Genomic DNA, 23,037 nt, shown 5'->3' on the forward strand with positions numbered 1-23,037 from the left:
TCCCATCAGAGCTCATCAGCAATACCCAGCACCGTCCTTGCCAAGTCATTTCCTTTGATAAAGTCAGGTCACTTTTAATTGCTCTTACCAAGTTAACTTCTAACTCTGAGAAAACACTATTTACAATTAGTTTGCACATCAAGGGAAAGAATCCTTCAAGCTTGCTCTGTTATCTTTTAGGGGTATGCTTGATTGTCAATAGTTGGGAAAGTGTGTGGCCCTTGTTCAGGGACTCCCTTTAACTCAAGCCTTACAGCCACAGAAAAAACATTCCATCATCTCCAAATCAAAATAGGCTGTGGTCCTGGTACTGTGATCAATAAACCACTGTGGTTTATTATGTCAGGGTAGGTGATTGGCAGCTGGTCCACAAAACGTTCTCAGAGACGATTAACATAAGAGACTTGATTGTCCTGTCAATGATAAGGACACATGATGATCAGTGGAAAAATTTGCAAGACAGTAAATGTTGCTTGTCCAAATGTTTCTTGGGAACATAGAGTTGGGGTGATGCAGTCAAAGTGGAAACTCTAAGAAATCCTTTTCCTTGGTCCTGTCACAGACAAGTCCATAAAATTACAGATGCCAAGGTATAACAGCTCTGTGACTGTCATTCAGCTGTGTTTAGCCATGACTTCTGAATATTTATTTATAGGCAAGTCTAAAGGCAGAAGATGAATGTGATTAGAACTAATCTTGATAATTTGGAAAACATTGTTTGTTCCTTTTAACTGCATTCCATAAGATAAGAGTGGCTGGATCTTGTGTCTGAGCTTTCTGCGTTTGTTGTTTGTCATGATTATCAGCTGTGTTCTACTTGACAGTTGAAGCCAATGCAAGTTTTGCCAACATGTAATATGCAGAACTGGATTCTTGTTTATATTCAAAGAGGGTTGTTTTGTTAGCAGGAGTCTGTGAAGAGTTTTGACAGGTGATTTTGGGACATTGAGCGGGGTTTCAGAGCATTTCAATGAAATTTAAACTGTTGGATTTTACGGGTGGGCATTACAAGGCCCTAAGAAGGAAGGTGGTGGTGTTTCACAGAATGTTTTTACCCGCATTGTACAGTTCTCCAGAGCTGTGCACGGCCCATAGAGACTGACACCAAGGCTGAATTCAGGAGTTTGTGAATGTGCCTCTGTCTGAAAACTGGAATGGGGTGGTTCAGATTTTTGCAATTCTTCTATTGGTCAAGTGACTTCTAAAGCTGCAAAAGTCCAATTTTTATATTGTTGATGTTAATCAGGAATGCTTGCATTTTTGTCATGTACCAAATCCTGTCTTTGTTTGTCTGGTTAATACCAACTCTTGGTGTGGAATCTACTGAGGCTGTATAGTGTTTTCTTCAAACTAACTTGTGGTATCTGTAGACTAGGAGTTTAAATGTTCTAATTAAAGCATATAACTGTATTTTCTAGGCAAATGCTCAATGTCACCACACTTTTGTTTATTTTGTTTGTTTGTTTATTTTGTTACTAATTTAACTGCTAGAGAATAAGTTGTGAAGTAATATGCCTGCCTTGGGGAAGGAAACTTGAATAGTCGTGCTCAGTAGGTACTGCAGATTCTTAAATGGTAGTAGAATGCATGAAAATAGCGCAGAAAGTTTAAACACACCATGTTATTTCACTGGAGTAATAGCAGTAATGTATGATACTGAATTACATATGAAGGATGATACAGAATTAGTATCTCTTCTAACACAAATTCTCTTATTTCTAGAGTTGTCCAACTGAAACTCTCCCCTCTCACTCCCCAGCAAATAATAAAAGAAAAAATGCAAGCTTTCAACAACTGTTTTGCCATCCTTGTGAGGAAATACGTTGGTGTAGCTATGCTGCATTTCTTTATAGCTGTACTAATCTAATTCCCCATGTGGAGGCTTATCACAGAATACGGGCCAAGTCTGCAGTATCAAGGATATGCTGATGTAGCTGTACAGCACAGGGTTTTTTAACAGATGGAGTTCCTTCCCCACAACAGCTAAAACCACCATGCTGAATAGTACATACTCTACTAGGAAAAGAGATACCTTCGCCAGCTTAAATTTATTTCTATTTACTGAAATGGTTGGTTAGGAGTGGGGTTGTCTTTCTTCATGCTTCTAATAGGCATAGTTAGGCAGCAAAAACACTGAGAATGGATTTAAAAATGCTTTTTTTCCTAGCTTGGTTTATGTTAGTTTGAAAAATACAGAAATTAAACTGCAATAGAGATACTTAATTCTGAAAAGGATGGACATATTAAAGGACTGCTTTTTTGCAAGATTATGGGATTCCTCGATTTAGGCTTAACCTAACTAATGGAATAAAAAGAGAGGGAAAACTGTTAGAAGAACAAATGAACCGTGCTGTGTCATTCTATTTATTATGGGGGAAAGACTGAGAATTATTTAAAACTGAAATACTGCTTCTAAGCAATCTGACCTTTATACAAGGGGTTTTTTTGTGTGTTTTTGAGATCTCTAGCCTAGATAATTCATGTTGGAGCACCACTGGCATTTAGTATTACTTTCATCCCCTTGTCATTGATTACTATGTCGGTTAGATGTTATGTTTACTGACTGTTTCATCATCAGTTCTCGTACTTCAATCTTGTACACATCTGGGGGTGGTCAGTTTGTTCTCCTTTGGCATCCATTTGAATGACAAAAATGTTCTGAAATGCAACTTGAATTTCATGATGTATCCTGTCAAGTGACATGTTTCTATAGTAAATAAGGTATGGTGAATTGTAAAATGCAATGTAAGGGTCTCTGTCCCAAAAGAATTAACAGAATTAAATCATGTTATCTCTTAATAGTAGTGGAGAGGTTGCAGCTAGGATTCTGCATAAAAACTAAAACAGCCAAATATCTTAGCAGTGCAGGGGAACAAACAGAAGGAGGAAGGAGGAAATCTCTTATCCATAAAGAATCAAAGATGTAAAAATCAGTATTGATTAAATTTCAATAATTGGAATAGAATAAATTATGATGAAGCATTGTACATACCTTTGAGGAAGGATGTATTTAGGAGCAACTTCTGATCTAATAAATTTTTGTTGCAACATGATTGATATAGTTAAGTCAGTTGCCTTGTGCTATCAAATTACTTTCACTGAAGCTCTCTTGCAAAACAACAGATAGTTGTATGTTTTTTTTGGATTAGATGTGTAAACTACTGATGGCTCCAAAGAAAAACAAGGTATCCAAAGTTTAGTGTAGTCTAACTTCTTTTTTTTTTTCCCAAGGGTTGCCCTCACGAAAAGATGAGGAAGTTCTTAACGTCCTTGAAATGAGTAGATTTGACATTGACACCTTAGCTGATGAGGTGCTGCAATCAAATTGTAGACAGGTTAAATTCTGCTCCTTTAGGATTTGCATGCTAAGTTTTTCTAAACCTAAATCCAATTCATTACTGCTTTTTCAATAGAAATTTTGGTTGCGTTTTTTTAATAAAGGACTGTTGATAGCTCACATGCAACAGTAGCATCTTAGCAAATGTTGAACAGAATGGAACTAAAAAAGCTGAACACTTATTTTCACAACCTAAGCCTGGAGATTGCATAAGTCTCACTAACTGCATAATTATAAGTAGTACATTAGACTTTAATATTGTAGCATTTTTTGTATTTTTAGTAATACCAACTTTTATGTAATACATTTTTTGTTTGCTTGCTTGTTTTTGAGTATTACGTTCCTTGTTCTCTGCTCAGGCAGAATTCCCATTGAATTTGACAGTAGTTTGCTGGGCAAAGAGCTGATCAAGTACACAGTAAAGCTCTTGGAATTTTGCCTAATGTTTTTCACCTGACAGTGTCCCTTTATGCATATTTCATAACGTGGCCTACCCTGTGCTTGCAGGCATAGAAGAGACTTTGCAACTGTCTCATGTATGAAATATAAAAGTTTTAAATGCTTGTGTAAGCTACTCTATTAGAACAAAGTAGTATTTTATAGTTCAAAACACTGATGTCTAGTTTAATGCATTGTAATTGGGGAAATTTGGTACTGTTTCTCTGGTTTTTCATCGTGGGTTCCTATATCTATCTATATTAATGGGTTTCTTAAATTTTTATCACTGTAGTACAGTGAAATTTTTGTAATTGTTTTTTCCTCTGGCATAAATCTAATATAAAAAGTATTCATGAGACTCATTATGTTTTTCCCTCAGAATAAAATCAGATTGGCTGATTGATGCAAGCTTGGACCAGTGATTGACCAGATAAATACTGCTTCTGCATTCAGATTGGAGGCCAGGAATTCTTTGTCACATCAGTAGAGAGACTGTAGTTACAATCTGACTGTTGTTTTTGCTTTTTCTACCCCAACCTCAATTTGATTCTAATTTCTGAAGTCACCCAGGGTGAGTCAGATCTGGTCAAGCCAAAATAAGCTCTTGAATCATTCCCAAATGCTGGAAAAAATGAGTCAATTCAAAGAGTTAAGCAAGTAGAGACAGTCATTAGGCGTAAAGCAACCACAAAACTTCACATGGCTGAATGGGAGAGAAGGTCCACCCAGTGAGTCAAGGTTGAATATAACTGGATTTCAGGGCTCTTCTGTTAGCAGAGCTGGTGAATGGTCAGAAGAGAAGTATGAGAGCTATGAATGGGGATGAAAACTGGACTGATACTTATGTTACGCATTTGTTTATAGATTAATGTAAAGCAATACACCCAGAAGGGAATAGGTTTGAGCTGTGTGTGACTTGGACTTGAACGTTCTTCTGAGGGGAGACTAGGATAATTAACAACATGGAAGTAGGCAGTAGACTTAAAACTCTCAAGGCAGTTGATGAGGCTGTGACAGGTCTTACACAGTGAGAACAAAATTCCTTGCATTCATTAGCATTTTTGTTGCCAACTGTATCAGCCTGGGTGTGCATATTGCAATTAGTAACTGTGCTTTCTCAATAGTTCTGGGAAAATCTGTGCTACTGTCATATACCACAGGGAGTAGTTACTATTTTGCACAAAATGCTGTTAGCTGTGGGAAAACTTCTCATGCAGAGATCTGGAAAACAGGAGAACTTGATACAACACATGAACACATCAAAAATCATATTTCAATGTGCTTTCTTTTTTGATAGTGGTGCTTCCCGGCTGTTCACGGTCATAGGCAAAATACAGTGCATGTTCTGAGTCAAGAGTCAGGAAGAGTTAATACAATGTGGAGTTGGCTCTGTGAGAGTAGTTACAAAATTTGGTGAGAATTCCTTATATAAAGGCAGGACCTCAATGGTAATTTTAGTTTACAGTCAGATATGTACCAAGACAAAATCCTTTTATTTTAGCTCTTTTCTCATTTGTAGCCTATTGCTTCTACCTCATTACTACACTGTTCTTTGCTAGTACAGTAAATCTGGAGACCTAATGCTGCACAAGCCCCTTTGAGGACAGCACTGACTTGTAAAATATTCATTTCTATGCGGATCAGGGATATCCCAGTCTGGCTGTAATCAGAGGAAGAAGGAAGGAGACAAATAATCACTGAACATGACTGTTTAGGGAGCAATTTCTGTCAAAAAACAATCAGCAGCAAAGGTGGATATGAGCTGGCCTTGCACCCCCAAGCACAAGTAAGAGTGATGTGGGCTTGTTTGATAGCCATAATAGTATAATTGCTTCTTTCTATTCCTTCATCCTCTAGCCAGCTGCTTCTCCTTCACTATGCTGAAATGCCTGTTGTTTCTCCCTGCTAACTGCTGAGTAATGTAGGGCTAGTGAAAGGTGCCAGACTGACAGCAGTGGGATCTGCACTTCTTTGTTTATACCCAGAGTGCAGGTATATCACAAGCCCTGACAGTGCCCCTTGCTATTCTGGTGAGATACAGCCCTAGCCTGCAGGGAGAAATCACAAAGCAGGAGATCCTTTGGGGCAATTCAGTTCTTGGTTAATTTTTTGTTTGTCAAAATGGTGTCAGCTGTGGCAGTGAATTGCATGTTCTGGAACAGCAGTACAGCTCTGCTTCCAGCCAGTGATCCAGGCAGAGATCAATTCATAGCCTGAGTTATTCCAAATGCAATAGACCTTTGTGCTATGAAATCCATTCGCAGCAAGTCTCCAGCCACTGGGAGTTGAACTGACTACCAAATTTATCTCAGCCAGACTTAATGAACAATCATCCGGTAGTAATGATCCTACCAATCTTGATGTAAATGTAAGTTATAGCAGGGGTTGGATTCCATACCCCTAGAGTAATTTCTTGTGCCATCCAAACCTCATCAAAGTGTCTTGGTGAAAATGATTTAAGCTAACATGTTGTACTGCGTGTTAGCAAGCAGCTAAGGGAACCCATGTATCAGTTACTGTGGCTCACTGGTAACGTGTTAACTCACAGTAACTTCATTGTGTGCTTTGGTCCTGTGTTTTATTCAGAGGCATAATTCCAGGCTTTTTTTGTTTGTTTGTTACTATCAGGATAACAACACCAGCAAGGTTGTGTCCATCAATGCCACCTTCAGTGAGTAAACTAGATATTTTTTTTTGAGACAGAGTTATTTAAACGTTCATTATGATAGTAAAGAAAAAAAGCAACCGACCAAAAATTTTATAAACTCATATCTGACCCTGTGTGAAAAAATAATGCAGAGGCCACAGCAACTCCAGAGCTGGCCCAGCCAAGTGGTGTCACATAGAGCTTTCTTTCTCTTTAATTTTTTATTTGGATCATGCCTGTATGTAGGTCACAATGACTTAAAAGAGAAGGCACTGTCCAGACAAAACCAAATCTTTCAAAAAAAATACTGTTTTTGTAGGAGAAAGAATCTTTCTCAAACAGAAGACTGAAGATTTGTACTGAAAGGATTTTACTGTGCAGAGGTATTTCATCTAGTTGTGATTCCAGTTAGTAGTGACTGAGCAGAGGGGTTGTGTTCTCAGCTTGCTTGTCTCCTGCTTGTAAGCTTATCCAGTGCACAGCATCGAGGTGCTATGGAGCTGGCTCAAGCCATTTCTCTTCCTGACTTTTTGTGCTGTGATGACCTCGTATAAATCAATTCTAGCTTGATCACCCTTCCTCAGGAATAGAGAGGTGTGAAACCTCTCACTGCAGATCCCCATACTGGTCTGTTTCTGCTTTCCTGAAAGGGTCTGGACAAAAACCTCTTGTGCTGCTTCCACCCTTGTGAACATCACTCAGTGGCCAATAGCCACCCTAGTGATTCTGTGCATCTCTGTATCCTGTATGCATAGTCTGTACATCTTTTCTGAGCAAACTACTTTTCAGCTTCGAGGAGCATGAAGAGGGGAGGGAAAGCAGATCTTCTGTCTCGCCCTCTGGTCAATCTTTGTGCAAGCACAAGAATAGCAGCATGTAACAATAATCTAATAAGCATTTCTGCTAGGAGAGGAAGCTGGAGGCAGTGATGCAGCTGTGAAGAGTTAGGGCACAGAAGGTTTAAATGCCTCTGGCCAAAAAGCTCTTAGTGACACTTGGGTTACAAATAGTAATGCAGTGTGGCAATAGTGCAAATAAAATCCCCACAAAACCAAGGCATAAACCAGGCCTAAGAGTACAAATCACTTGTAGAAAAGCTGTATGGAAGGTGCAGTCTAATGTTTTTGAAATCAACGGTCGAAACCGGTAGATTCCCCTTAGCTTTAAAAATCCATATTACGCACCCAGATTTTTGTATCACAGTCCATTCATGTGTGATTAGCAAAACTGAATTATTTTTTCTGTGCCGGTCCCTGGAGATAGTAATAACTTCAAGGTATTGTGCAGCAATGGAGGTATATTTTTATAGTGAATCATCTTTTGTGAAAAGGTTAGGACTTCTGAGACAAATACGCTTTCAGAGAATGATGTTCCTCTGTAGAAGAACATATTTTAATTTTGAATGAGTGGCCTTTTGATACTTTTTGTAGGGTTCCCATTTTTTTTTATTTTGCTGCAATATTTTCAAAATATTATGTTGATTTTACCTTACCAAATTACTGTTATAAAGCCATTATTTAATTACTACATTTTCTAGTAACCTAAGTGTTTTGGTAAACTAACTTTGTCAAAATAATCAAGGTGATCGATACTATTTTGAATCCTTGGTAAAGGAATTAACTTTCTGAGTCTTTTAAAGGAACTGACTTTCGAAGTGTTTTAAAACATTTGGAAATTATTTTTCAGGTTTGTGCCAAGTATAACTTTCGAGAGAGATGGGGCAAAGAAACAGAATGTTTCATGTTTATATTTTCCTTACTATGTTGTGAGTTTCATTTGTGGACAAATGTCATTTTACACTTGGCTCAGCGGCCGAGGTAGAAATGGTTGATTATATTGTCATAGACTCATAATTTATGTTGGAAGGGACCTCCAGAGGTCATCTAGTCTGCCTCCCCACCCCCCCAAACATGTCTAGTTAAAGACATGATGGCTTACAGTTTAAATGGGCAGGGTGGTCTCTACTTGAGTCTTGACCAGTGGCAAGGATGGAGATTCCACATCTCTGGGCTCCCTGTTCCAGTATCTCACCAGCTTGTGTTTTTTTTTAAAAAAGAAAAGTATATATTTCACAATAGCCAATAGAATCTCTCATATTCCCAGTTGTGTCTGTTCTCACCATGCCTCCAAGAAGCATCTGACTCCATCTTTCTTTCCTCCAGTTGAGGTGGTTGTAGAAGGCAATAAGATCTCCCCTTTGTTTCTATTTCTCCGAGCTGTAGACACCCAGTTCTTTCAGTCTCTCCTCATCCATCATACCCTTAAGTTTTAACATTTCCACAGGTGGCAAGAGGAAAGCTAGGCATAAAAATGTAGGCAAACCAGAGATTTAATCCTCTAAGAATAACTCTAGTTGCTGTTAATTGTGTTTTATTGTTGATTCAAGTATTGCTCAGTGGGAGACCCACTCCCATTTTGTATTAACTCTACTTTTTTCAATTTGTTAGCCTTTCTTCTCATCTTTTTTTCTCTGTTTCAGCATTTTTTTTTCTCCTCTATTCTGTCTACCAAAATGAAAGTAAGGAAATAGTTAATATTGGTATGTAATGCATCATAGACTTGCAATGAGCATAACATTCAAAGGAGATTAATAGGGAGCAGGATAAATAATACTTAATTTCTCTTCAAACAGTGGTCTCAGCCTGCCTGTTTTCCAGGCTCCAGAATATAGCTGGGTAGTGATTTATATCCAGCATACCCTTGAAGAAATCCCATAATCACAACAGAAACTCAACAATCCTAAGAGAAGGTGAGAGCTAATTTTCAGATATGCTGAACAGTAGTGGACCTGCAGACATCACTGCATGACCCTAAGAAAGGTACTAGCTCAGATAGCAACATAGATATTGAAAACTTCAAGAGAAAACTAAGAATTAGCAATTAATAATCCCAAAGGTCTTAAAGAAATTTATATTTCAATCCTCGGAGACAGACCTTGCAGTTCAATTCACTATTGGAATGTTCTCAAAATTTCTCTCTGCATTAGGTCATTGAGAGAGTTTTTTTGATAAGCCTGATCTTGCTGTCATCCTGGATTTGCATGCGGGAGTTATTATCATGGCTTATTCTGCATTTTACCAAGAAGCAAAATGAAAATAACAAGCAAAATGAAAGCAAAAGGCAGCCCACCTTGAACCAAGGTAACGTTGTGTTGCAAGGCAGTTCTTAGCAACCTGAAGACAAAGAGAGCCCCTTTTTAAACGGATAACGGTGGCTTGTTTACAGAATCTCATCAGGTGCTTCTAGCAAAGCAGAGCTTTGAAGGTGGGTGGAAGACTTGCTGTTAAACGAGTGCAGTGTAGCATTTTTAGTCAATATATTCAGTAATCTGCCTATATCTCAAATTTTGGGCAAAAGTTCCAGTATCGTGCAGGAAGAGCTTAAGTATTTTGCTTTCTCTAGATCTCCTGTCTTTCGGACACAAGCAGCAACTAGCCTCATAAGCCACAGATTTTGGCACAGAAGTCCATCTGTGGCATCCTTGAATGTTTATGCAGCTAAGCAGCAGAGTGAGTGCTGCATCACTAGGTAGGGGCAGCGTGAGTGCTGCATCACTAGGTAGGGGCAGCGTGAGTGCTGCATCACTAGGTAGCGGCAGCGTGAGTGCTGCATCACTAGATGGCAGCATGGCTTGTGACACAGATGTGCCTGCCCGATGTTCAGCCTGCTCCCAAGGGCCAGGCCTTCCCCTGGAGAAGCATTCGCAGAAATTCAGACCGGTTTTAGAACCACCTCAGCATGCTCACCAGGGGAGTCATGAGGATAATCCTGGCACTAGAATCCCGCTGACTGGTTTTTAAGGTTTGTGCCAACTTTGTCAAAGCATTAAGAACTAGTGTTTTAAGAATACTGGGAAATTGGCACCCTAATCAGTCACTGACCTAAGTAAGCATCCAGATTTTTAAGGATCCTGAAAATGATGTGATCTATATATGTTACAAAACAGACATTAAAAAATGCAAGTTTATGTTAAAAATGAAGTTTTTAAAAAATACTCAATTGTCACTTTAGGGTTTTTTGTTCCCTGTTGCTTTCCCATGTTTAGGAGGGAAACAGCTGTTGTTCAGTACTACGAAGTAAAGAAACAGCATTCTAAGTGGAAGTTTAGATTTTGAAGTGTTTTCCAGATTTTCCTTATGATTCCAGAAGGCAGCTTTAAGAGAAATATGTCTTATTCTAGGGTTTAAGATAAAATTACAGCTGTTAACAATATAGTTCCATTTTCTCAGTTTTACACCAGTGTTGTGTGATTAATAATGTCAAATTTATTGCTGACCAACTGAAGGATAAATAAAACTATTGAAGAGAGACATTACAGGCTAGGTGTAATAAAAGCAGTTGATAGAACAAGCAAATGCAAATGTCTGCTTGTTTTGGAGATGATGATGAAATGACATGTGAGATGTATGTATTTTCTCTGCTACAAAAGTATATTTATTCCTCCTGTTAAATGTATCTAAGGAAATATAAACAATTTCAGATTGTTGTAAAATATGCAGTGAGATGTAACTGAATCATAGACATCAAAGCATAGCTGAAGCCCCAAAGAGTACTTATATTCAAAGAAAACTGTTTTTTCTTGTATTTCAAGAAAAGAAATGCATCCTTCTCTACTTCACACTTTCAAACTCTTTCTGTTCTCTGAACATACTGATGCAGGTTAATTGTTCCATGTGGCACACTGTAAACACTTCACTAGCATAAGAAAAATTCAGTCAAATACTGGTTTCTTACATTTGCTTTTGAGATTCTTTGATACTAAATCCTTGTTTGCTTGGGTTTCTGGGGTAGCAAATAGCTTGTCACCATCACCAGATAGCTGTCTGTTCCATCTCACTCTTCTCTTCGGGTGAGGTGCAAGAGAACAGAGGAAAAGCTTGAGAGAGTGAAGGTGATGGAACTAGTAAGGATGATTTTAAAATATAGGAAAAATTCAACTACAAAACAGATGTGCCTCCAAAAAATAACGTATCTAAATTTAATGTTCCCTTTAACAGAGATTCAGGAACTGCAGCTGAAGGATTCCTTTGGAATAGCAGAATTTAGCTGTGCGTGAGGTTTATGTGCACAAATAAAGCAGCAGGCTTTACAAGTGCAATAGATGGAGGTTAATACACTTGAGGAAAATCAGTGGTGATACAAGGCAATGTGCTGGAGAAACCATTATATCTAAAAGATGGAGGGGTGTCTATTGTTTTAACAGACAGCAGTGAATCAGGATTTCTGGCTGTTAATCCCATCTCATATGACCTCAGGCAAACTATATAATCTGTATTTAAAATACAGTACTATTACTTTAATGATGGAGGGCTGGTGAGCAGCAGTCTGGAAAGCAGGATGCATAATAAAGTATGCTGTGTTTATTCCATGCGTACTGAACTCTGAGTAACCCTTGCAGTAGAAGGAGTTCCCTTGGCAGGCCAAGTGGGGAATTTGGCCTTTCTTTAGCTCTGCAGCTTTGAGTATTTGCTTCAGTAACCATTGATGATCCAGATACAGAGATGCTGGCATTACAGAAGTAAAGATGCATGAAAATAAGGAAGTTGTGAAATTGCAGTATCTTAAGAAAAATAAAAATATTTTTTTTATTGTCTTCCATGTTGGAAATAAGAAAATGTTGTGTTGGCATTTTCAGTAGAAACTGTCTGTTTCAAAATCAAAAGATGTACTTCAATTTATTGGAGTGACTTAGAAGGTTTTCTTTTGAGACATAGGAAACACATATCTGTGTTTGTAAATGGGGAATTGCCTTGTTGAAGTTGATAGTTAATCCCTTTCTCAGCACCTATTGCTAGGCCTGCATTTTTCATTGTATGTATCACGGAGTAAACTCTCCAATATATTAAAGAAAATGCTCTGAGTATCCCAAACTAGAGGGAAAAGGTGAAAGGAGTGGGACTGCTATCAAGGTACAGTTATTAAAAGGCACTTGTATATAATGCATTAATGGATTTGAAAACAAACATTTAAAATGTTCTAAAAATGCATTTGTTTTAAGACAAAGGAAAAAAAAATGTGGCTTTTCCGGTATTAACTGTGATTTTTAAAAAGAATCCAGAAGCAGCATAGTATGTAAAAATTATTCCAACAAAAGAAATCATTTTTTTAATATGTAAACTATGTATAGGCTTGCATGTTGAACAGAGATAATGTAATTCAGCATCTACACTGTAAGTTTGAAATATTTTCTAAGGAGGCAGCTTTAGTTATGCGTTAGATAACACACATTGGCCATGGATATGGGAGCAATTTAGACTAGACATGGTGCTGGGTTTATTTGAGACACACATCTCTCTGGATTGCTGTCACTGAGCACATTGATTCCTTAAAATAAAAGAAAAACAATGAAAACACAGAAGCTCTTAATGTCTTTGTTCTCCCTTGAAACAGTGCTTCACACTAAGGAGTTTTTCTTTAAACAGTGTAAGGCAGAAACAGACACAAGTGGAAAAATCTTATGTCACTGTGCTTCAAAATGTGGTTGTTTTTTTAAACAGCTCCTTACCAACATGAAGAAATCTTTTGTGTTAACCAAATATGACAAAGTTCTGCAAAATCCTGAACACCTTCAATTCCTGTTAGTCTCAATTAATACAACAAAATACATTGTGTTGCAAGACTAAGTAGGTCTTTTTTTTACATAGATAATGTTTGTTGTTAAAAGTCTCATTTTTTTCCTTATCATCCATGGGCTACATACCAGTAGCCTATGCTTAATAAGCCAATAATGTGAGTAAAATAAGGGTAAAAAATTTGTTAATAATTTTTTTTCTTAAAAATAACTTTCTGGTTTCAATGCACCTTATATTATTTCTCTGTAGATTTTGAAAACCTCTCTTTTCTGTGTAGCAGATGGCACTTGAAAACTGATTTATTGTTTTATAACATGATAAGTTTTGGAGGAAACAGAGCAGCTCTTAGCAGAATACCTACTGAAAAACAAGTTAAAACATGGTGTTATGTGCTGTTCTTTATTGACTTCAGTAACCTTAGTTAAAGCGAAGCTCTGTGTAGCATTTCTCCAAGAAAGTCTAAATCAACATGTACTCTAAACCATCAGTTGCTTCCTTTCTTAGGTGGAGCAAAGCATTCTGTGATCTTACAGTGGAGTGAATGTTGTCTGCTAGAATGCAGTTGTAGGGTGCTGCAGAAGAGGCATGTGAGAAGTAACAAAAGCTGTAAAATATGCAAGTCAGTTCAGAGAAAATACGTATTTTATATGAAAATGCAAGCTCTAGGACTGGATTCAGCAAATTGTCCAGCTATCATGAGAGGCCTGCTGCCACCAGAGCCCGTGCAGAGCTCCAGTTTGTGCTGCAGAAGTAGGACAAGTTCCTGAAACACAGAGTCCTGGCTTCTTCCCATGTTCATCCTGCTGCTTTCTAAATCTAATTTGAATAAATTAACAATCAAATTTTGTAGGTAACTGTAGCTGTAGAGAGGAGGCTTCCAAATCATGATACCTTCCCAATATATTGTGGCTAAAAAAGAATTTGATTTTTTTTTTTCCTTGGTGGTGGTGCTGGTGTGTGGTGGTGACAGTCTATTGCACTCCATTAGTGCTATCAGTCCCCTCTAACTTTAAATGCTGGTACAGTGCACATTCATTTTATATTGGTACACATCTTTTTCCCCTGATCAAAGACTGAAGGTTGCTTAGAAGACCACAACCACGTGACTGAAGTCTCCCAATTAGACTAGATTACTTTGAAGATAAGCTCCCGTTTGGAGCTATGTTGTCCTGATGTGTCAGCGAGTACAATCATATAGATACAATCACTTAATAAAATCTTTACAACACATCACGTGAACTATGTAGATAAAGGGGAGATAACTGTTGGGGTTTGGTCAGAAGAGTCCAAAAGAGTAGTTATAATGATTTCTATCTTTAGGGTTGTCAGTTACTAACTTTATTAGAACTACAGTTTCTGTTAGGGACTACCAGTATAAATATATGGGACAAAGAAATATAGAGAGGTGGTAACTAACTCAGTTTGCTTTTACCAGAAGACTCTGCAGATAAGGTTGAATTATATCTTTCATTTTAGCAAGTTTTTAAAAATAGTCTGTATTAGACTAAAGCCATTGAGGTTCAAAATGTTCTGTAGTGGTTTTTAATCCAAAGGTGATGTTCCGAACAAATCTTACCAGTTTTGTATCAGCCAAATTGATAGCAGCCAAAATTAGTTTTACTATGCATTTTCTGATTACATGAGTCAAAACCGGCATAACAAAAATCACAAAGTCTTCTGTTGTAGTCATTACTAAAATTTAAAATTCAAGATAGCTTCCCATTTGTGCTATCACTCCCCATTACCACTGAACCGGATGCAATTGATAACATTTAGTAGAAGATAACTAATTAAAAGGAAGAATCCTGAAGAAAGAAAGGAACAATTAGATTCAGTAGAAGTTGCTGTTGTCAATCTTACTGTAAAACCAAAACATTTTAGTATTTCTGTAAGTGATCTTAGTTTAAGAGGTGGGGTGTGTACCAATGAAACTTGTCGTTGAGCTGGCAAACCTTATAGGTCCCAGTCACCTCTGTTCCAAAAAGGTTGTCTGAAATTGGGGTAAGTGAAGAGGAACACTTAGATGATAAGGGGAAAAGTCTGTTATTTCTGAAGTATCTAACAGAGTTTGGCATGGCTTAGCTCAATTTATTTACCTTAGCAAAAAGGACAGTGTAACTGCTCTCTTAAGAACTTTGGGGTGAACCCAGAGAGAGAAGGGGCAATGCTGGCCCAAGTACCAACAGGCTTAAAATAACCGTGCATTAATTTAAGTCAGAAATTAAAGGAAGATTTTTACATACCAGGGAGTAAACTGGCTGTGATGGTAACAAAGGCAAGAAATTGAATAGAATGCGATCAATTCTAGAAGAGACTGAAACGATAACAGAGATGTCCCTCCCACTTCTTTGTTTTTGTGCTTCTGAGTCCAGGAGTGCTGATTTGATTTACTTGGGTGCTGGACTCTGAAGAGACAATAGGAAATAATGAGTTCAGAGAATTTGTACTGCGCCTTCAGCTTGCGGAAGATTTGTTCAGTGAACCTGAACTAGGCATACATCACTAGCTCAATTAGCATGAGCATGTTTCTGCTTTTCCTCTCCAGAGCCTTGTTTACAATTAACAGTTTGGACTTCTTTATTCTTTTAATAGAAATCATATTAAAACTCTGTCCATGTTTTTTCCAACCTGAACAATTCTGTGATTACAGTGAGCATTTTTCAGTGGCATGGCCACCTTGTGCCGATATTCCACCAGCTGCTTGTTCCCTTCTCTGTGCCAATACTTGCATTATGCCAGTACAGCTGTTTGTGTGATCAGGAGAAGAACTGGGTCAGAGCACTGATCCAGCTGAAAAATACCTTTTTATTTTATCCTTGGTGTTTTTAATTCAAATCATGCCCTCGCTCTGGTTGTTACACTGCTACATAAATGGTTATGCCAGCACAAAGCAGGAGGGGGATTCAAGGATACTTGAGCAACTGAAGCAGCACTGTCATATCCTCAGGCTGCTCTCAGTCCCTCAGTGGTTTGCAGTCAGGGCTGGCTAGTGAAAGGGCTGCGTGGTGGTGGTGGTGATGGTGATGATGGTGCCTTTCATGTTCCCCTCCTCCCTCTCGTACCTCCTGTTGTACCAGCAGGGCCTCACTATGCAATTGAGACAGTTCAGAGAACCAAATCAGCTGAAAACTGATTAAACCACCTGAAAACTAAACATATCTTTTTTTTTTTTTCCTTCCCCTTAGGTTTAGTTTTCTGTCTTTTTAGTTGCCCAAACCAGACCTTGGTAGTCCCATTGAGTAGCACTCGGAGATGGGAAAGCCAGCCAGGGGCAGCACAATCAAACACTTCTTACAGAAGCGATGCCAGCTTGTACAGCTTGAATGAATCACTTGGTTGTCTTGCTTTCTGGAAACTACCTTTCTGGAGATCTAAATGGCGTAAAGGTTTTCCTGGTAGAGTGTTTTGCCAAGAAATAATAAAATTTCTTTTTAGGGAGTCCCAGAAATATTGGATTTTTGGAAGATCTGTGTCTTCCTCCCCTGCAAATGTTTCTGAGCTTTTGGTAGCATCCTTTCTGTCCTGTTTTTGTTAGGCAGATCCTACCCATCAGAGCATCACATCTGAGGCGAGGACCAAGTCTGTACTGTGTCACCTGTTGAAGTCCTGTAGAGCTGGCTGGTGCATTTCTGTTAAATATTTGGACTCTCTACAAGCATTAGCTTTTCAAGAATTCAGCCAGTCTTGTTGGTAATTGCTTTTCTACTGCTTGTGGGTTTAGAATAGTAACACCTAGTACTACATTAAGTGGATACTTAATAAGGCAACGTTATAATAGGACTCCCATGGAATTACATATTACATTAACACCAGATGAGTTCTTTCTGAATTCATTATGAATGATTACCCTGAATACCAAAGGAATTATTAATCATTAGCCATTTACTATGGAGGGTTACTGAATAATTGCCAGATACAGCTGTTTTAAGAATTTACAAGCCTTCCTGATCAAGTTTCATTCTGAAAGAATCATTAAGTGTAACTTTCTTTTCACTAGAGAGTTCCTACTTTTATTTTTAATCTGTACTCCTTGTTCAATTGCATTCCAGTTCTAAAAGCACTTCAAAGATAGTCACTCAGCCTAGCTCATTCACTAATGGAATCACTTTCCTTATCTCCATTTTGTCTTTGAGTGTATCTCAGTTGGCTTTATACAACACATCTGAAAGGTTAATAAACTTTAAAGCATGCTGGGAGACATTCAAGGGCAGGGTGACTCTGACATGACAAAAAGATGCAAAAGCATTATGTTTATGACTTTGTGGCAAGTAAATTCTGAAAGTAAAGATATCCAAGGCCTTTGATTTGGTTTCTGAAAGTTCCCTCTGTTCCTACCATCGTTTGAAGACTTAGGTGTTTTGCATATCAGAGGTAGCTGACTTGGGAGACAGAGGGAATTAACTACTTGCTTTAGATAAACTTTTCCTTTGGGTATAAGCATCAGCAAGAGTTTTGCTTCTTTGACAACTTATTCATGCTGACTGTCTACAACAGCACACAGTTGCAACTCACATCATCCTGATTAAATTCAAATAGTGTTGAGCTTTTCTGCATAATTTCTCATTGTAACTAGTAGTTTGATTCCTGCCCATAATCCTGACAATATACACTCTAATATGAGTTTTACTGTGTGTTGATGTTAGATCAGTGACTCAGGTTTCAAAGTTAGGTAAGCGCAGCTGTGAATGCATTTTTGGGTTGTTTTGGGAGGGGGTTCCCCACTCAGCAAGACAAATTCAGTGTAAAAAGCCTGTGTACCTTTAGACCTTGCATAATAACGTTATGCCATTTCCTTGTATTCTGCCTGCAAACAGTGCTGCTCTGTCTAAGCGTGCACACCCTTATTTATGTTTATGACAGCTGAATCCATTCAGTGGGTTTCACAAATGCCAGTCTGCCACAAATAGCATTTGCACATTAAGTTGTGTTGAAGTGTTGAAGTTAGTTCAACTGTAGATGACTCCCACTGAATTCAGGGGAATTCAGTATTTGGCTTCTGATCTGTAAAGTTTAGTTAAATCTGTATGAAGCAGTCCTGTGTCCTGTTGATTGCCGAGATAGCAATACAAATGTATTTGTGTTTAAGCAAAGGCTGATACTATATGCTGTGCCAGTGATGCCATAAACCAATGCTTTGGAAATCCTCTTCATTTAGAACCGTGTCCCAAAATGGAACATATGAAGATAATTTCTTGTATAAATACTGATATATTTTTATGTGTTATATAAATGATACATTTAAGATGACTCTTTTTGAGCTAATTATAACCAGCTCAGGGTGGAAATTTTTTTTTTTTTTTTTTTTGAGTTAGAGAATGAGGGGATCAGCAGTTCATCTTGGAGATTCAGCTGTGGCATGGGGCTAGCTGCAAACCCAAGCATGCTCTCGCTGAGGTCAGGGATTTTACACAGGGGCTCAGTGTAGGACATGCTGCCTGGCATACAGGCCCTGACCGTTGGCCACCAGATGGCAGGCACAGTCTCCTATAGAATAATTATATGTTCTTTGACCTACATAAAGAACAGCTGCATCTTTCTCCATTGAAAATGATAGATAGTGCCAAGTACACCGAAGATAATGGCCGCTTTCCGAAAGCTGTTTTCAGGTTTTACACCTGAAACTTTTTATTCTTTTGCCTTTCTCTGTTATGGTTCTCACCTTGTGCCAAGGAAATTTCTTTTTCCACTTGACTCAGTTATAGCTGTTAATTCAGTTGGATTTGAACAGAGTTCTGTTAAGCAGAAGTATTAATATAACCAAGGCTTTTTGCAGCAGTGTGCAGGCCATATGTAGTAGTAGTTGGAATGGATTAAATATACATAACGCATTTTAAATGCATGCCTAAATAGACATATAATTTTAACTTATTCTTTTTTTTACTGGACAATTCTGGAGTTCTCTGCACCACTTAGTTTGATGACCAGCCCACCAAGGATGAAGCACTGCTGTAGAGGTACACAAGAGCAACATCACATGCTCACAGCTCTGAAGAGTCAGGGAAATCACAAATTGCAAATGCAAAATGTAAGATCACTAAATGGGTACTGGTTTTAGCAGAAACAGAAGAGATAGGGACTTGGATGACTAACCTTAGCAATTGTGCAAGTGACCATAACTTCAGTAAAGTTAGAGGGCCTCCATTCCTTTATTCTTGGAATAAACATTGTCCTTACTCAGTATTTGGAAGACTACTTAATGAAATTCTTCATTCTCCAATGCGCTATTGAGTTTCGTTACATTTTATAACAAAAAAGGCAGGAATGAAAATAAGGATTTATTTCAGAGTAAGTGAGTGGAAGCATGGGTGCAAATTCAAAATGCACATTAAAAACTCCTCTGCACAGACAGGTACAGATGATGGCACGTTTGCTCAAAACTTGTTCTAAACTGAGTCTGATCCTGAGCAGCCAGGTGGAGCAAGCACATTTATTAACACATTGTTTGGATGGATGTTTGTAACCTGCTCTGGAACTCTCATGTACAGCCTAGCGTACAGCTCCTCAGAGGTGAATAAACTCTAGTGTGTGGCAAGAGTGACCCACCCAGTGAAATAGTTACTCATTGGTAATTTACTGTACTACACACTGGCCTTATGCCCACTACATTCCCACTGCAGGCAAGCTCCAAGTATTACATAGTTGTATAGATATCAGCATTTTTATATCACATCACAAGAAAGCCATCAATATAATTTGATCTTTATATATAGAGAGAGATCATAAAACCCAAGTACTGTTCATATAATCTGATTATCTTTTTCCTGTTTCACAGAACTGAGGCATTTTTCTTATCCAGTTTGATCTATCTTTCAAGGTCCACGTAGTGTTACTACACCGGTGCTATTATCCCCAAAGAAGTTTTATGTAAACAGAAGAGTATGGCTTGAGTTCATTTACCTTCTTTGCAAGTTTGTGCATGTCTCTCTGGAACACTGAGAGCCTCGTGCAAGCCAGAGGCCTCCAGTGCTCAGCTAACCTGAGGACAGCCTCACTGCTCACCCACTCTCCAAGAGCAGCTGGAGATGGACACTAAGCCAGATGGAGAGGGCAAGGGTCTTACCTGGAGACCTGTTCAGCCGGTTGTGCTAAGCAGCTGTAAAGATGCTCACAGCCCATCAGTGGAGCAAGTGTAAAACTCCCTGGGTGACTGTTTGAAAGTAAATGGTTGCTCAGAGCTCTCATTTGCTTCTAAGGGTTTGTTTATTATACGAATGTTTAAATTAATGTGCTATCCTGTGGACACTGGGTTAATGCCTGGACTTAGGATTTCTTACTGGCTGCATCATCCATTCATTCTATCATAAGCTCTGACAGGTCACTTTTTCTCAGTGTTTCAGCTTTCTCATGTATGAAATAGGCTTGATGATCCTTTCCTCTAAATGGTACTTTTGAGTCTGTGTATAACTGAAATTACTAGGGTTTGTGCTTCAATTAATGGCATGGAGTTTACACTGCTGTAGCTTAACTGGTATCTGCTTAGCTTTACCATAGCAATAAGAACTGAAGCTTCTATGTTTGTGCAACCACCTCATTGTTTTCCATGCTTAATGCAGTTTTTCTTTATATAGATAGTGCCTAAGCATCTGGGTCCAGCTGATAAAGAAAGTTTCCTTTTCAGTTGTCTGCTCCTGCACAATTGGTCATTGAGTTCAGCAATCCTGGGATTAAGCTGAAAGAGTTTTAATTAAAAAACAAAGTGTCAAATATGGTTGCAGGATGGTCAGAATCATTTTACAGACACTTTTAAATCAAAAGTGCAAAGGAAACATTGGCGGTGAAACAAGTTTCTCGGTTCCTTCCCTGAATCTTATGTATTTGTAATTGATACAGAAACCCTCAGTTTTGTCCTTTTCTCCCACACTCCTGTGTTTTGAATGCTAATCACAGGACATGGAGAACGTTCACAGAGGGAAGGTATATGGCTCTCTTCTATTTCAATATGGAGACATCCTTTTAATTGCGTGCAGACAGCAGATGGTATGGCTTTTGTGGCATCATGAACTCCAGCACAATTTTGTCAGCCCCTGCACAGCATGGTACAATTTAAAGCTGAGTAAATATGGGGAGAGTGAAGAGTTAGGGGTGGAAAGGCAGTAATTCCTAGGACATTTGTCTCATTTTTATTTTACAGATTGACCGCGATTTTGTTATGCTTCACTTTTGTTCACTTTCTGCATCTGTTCTAGAAGACTGCTTTCCTGCCAGGAGCATCCACCCAAACAAAGAGTTTTGAAAGGATTGTTGTCAACTTCAAAAAAATGCATTGCCATTTGAAATTTTTGTGGTTTTTTGTATAAGAGGATCTAAGATTTTGAAGTTACTTTCTCTCAGACTTCAGAAGAGGAAGTAGGTAAAACAAAAAACAAAACAGAAATAACACAAATTCCCAACTAATAAGCATAAGATAAGCTTTTTTTCCAGTCCACAGATATAATCTCTCACAAAACTGATTCAGAATTTTCTGAAGCTTTTTCTGGTCAGGAAATTCTTTTCCATTAGAAATCCCTTTCTCGCCTGATTCGGACTTCTCACCCATCAGTGAGTATATTATTCTGGAATTCCTCTTATTTTTCCATCATTTTTTGCAGTTTTGAAACTGCAAAAATATTCCTAAGGTAAGAAACATTGTCCCGCTCAAACCTCATATGCCCTGTGTATTCTGTAATTGGTTTAAAGGCGGTATGACTTACAGACAACAGAGGCCTTGTATAAAAGCAGCTTAGTAAGTAAAACAAAAATTTAGTACAAATTAGAGAGGATTTTTTTCATTGAGTTGCAACCTGACAAGTAATATGCCATTAAATATATACATATACATAGCAAATATGTTTTTCAGTTGAATAAAACCTTAACCCCCCCCGAGAGGCACTGATTTTACACACTGGTATGCTGCTATAAAAATTTGGGTACAGGCTGGCTTTATTATGTCTAGCTCCTCTTGGAGTTAATGCTGGTATGACATAATGTACATCCAAGTCCCGAATCCGTGAGGCTACAAGACACAGCCAGTCCGTGGCCGTACAAGAGAGGACCCGTGGGAGGCAGGGTTCACTGGAGGCACCAGCCTGTCTCCACTCAGTAGATCAGTTGCAAACTGCACTGCACCTCCAACATGCAGCGTTTAGAGCACTGGCAGAGGGAGTGTACAGCTGACTGTGTGAACTCAAATAATATTGCTAATAAACTTGTTAGATGTAGCAGTGCTTCTAATTTGTATAGTGTTACAGTAACAGTATACATGATTTATGATATTGAAGATTTTTCTGGAGTTTCATCGTGTTACTGAAGTTTGTCTCGTTCTCTGACAGAGCAGAGTATAGATAAGTCTATTAAGAAATATAGAAACGATTACACAGAATACGTTAATTTGAAAGTATATCAAGGAGAGCAGTGGTGAAGTTTAGTGTACCTTTGTTTCCCATGTTTTTAATCACCAAGCCTATGTTCCTGTTCTTCTGATCAGCTTCTTGATTCTCAATAGACATATTCTTGCATTAGCGTGTGAGATTATGTTAATTTCACTTATGAAATTGAACCCACTTTGCATATAGCAAAACTTGTTGAACACTGTTACGTGTTTCTCCAGACTTTTATAAAACTGGAGAAAAATAGATTTTTATGTTCCTTCCTAAATGTATTATTTTAATAAAATAAAATTCTAATCTATGACACCATTTCACATAAATCCTAGGAATGTTTTTGTTCGGATTAAAAATTGTTGGTCTGTATCCTCAGCTAGTGGAGCTATGCCAATACATAGCAGCTGGGAATTTCCTACCCTGCTATCTGTGTGTGGCATTGGAGTCATTAAGCATAGGACATCTCCTGTATGCATTCTAAATTACCCAGCAGACTCTTTGGCTTTTAACATATGGTTATCTTACATAAATCAGATTTCTGCTTTTCCAAAATAAGTGTGTTTTTCAGTACTTTGTGCAAATACTTGCTAAGCAATGCAAAGCATTGTTTGTCTCTTGGTATTAAATAGGGCATGGGAATATGGTGCCACAGACTAATCTAGTGTACTTTACTGTCCAAGGAGC

At 38.2% G+C, this 23,037-nt stretch overlaps 1 protein-coding gene across 5 annotated transcripts in view; it reads left to right on the plus strand.

Annotated features, from left to right (window-relative positions):
* The window catches only part of FABP6 (fatty acid binding protein 6), a 45,695-nt gene that overhangs the window by 17,393 nt on the left and 5,265 nt on the right, over positions 1-23,037 (plus strand). For 2 of the 5 annotated variants that reach the window (XM_040604079.1, XM_040604076.1), the window contains exon 3: positions 21,181-21,344. The exons of 2 other annotated variants lie outside the window; for them this stretch is intronic. The gene's annotated coding sequence lies outside the window, so the exon portion shown is untranslated. The remainder of the gene's footprint in view (positions 1-21,180; positions 21,345-23,037) is intronic. One more of the 5 variants, XM_040604078.1, reaches the window with a different exon arrangement.

The sequence above is a fragment of the Falco naumanni genome, chromosome 8 (assembly GCF_017639655.2).
Source record: "Falco naumanni isolate bFalNau1 chromosome 8, bFalNau1.pat, whole genome shotgun sequence".
Classification (NCBI taxonomy): Eukaryota; Metazoa; Chordata; class Aves; order Falconiformes; family Falconidae; genus Falco; species Falco naumanni.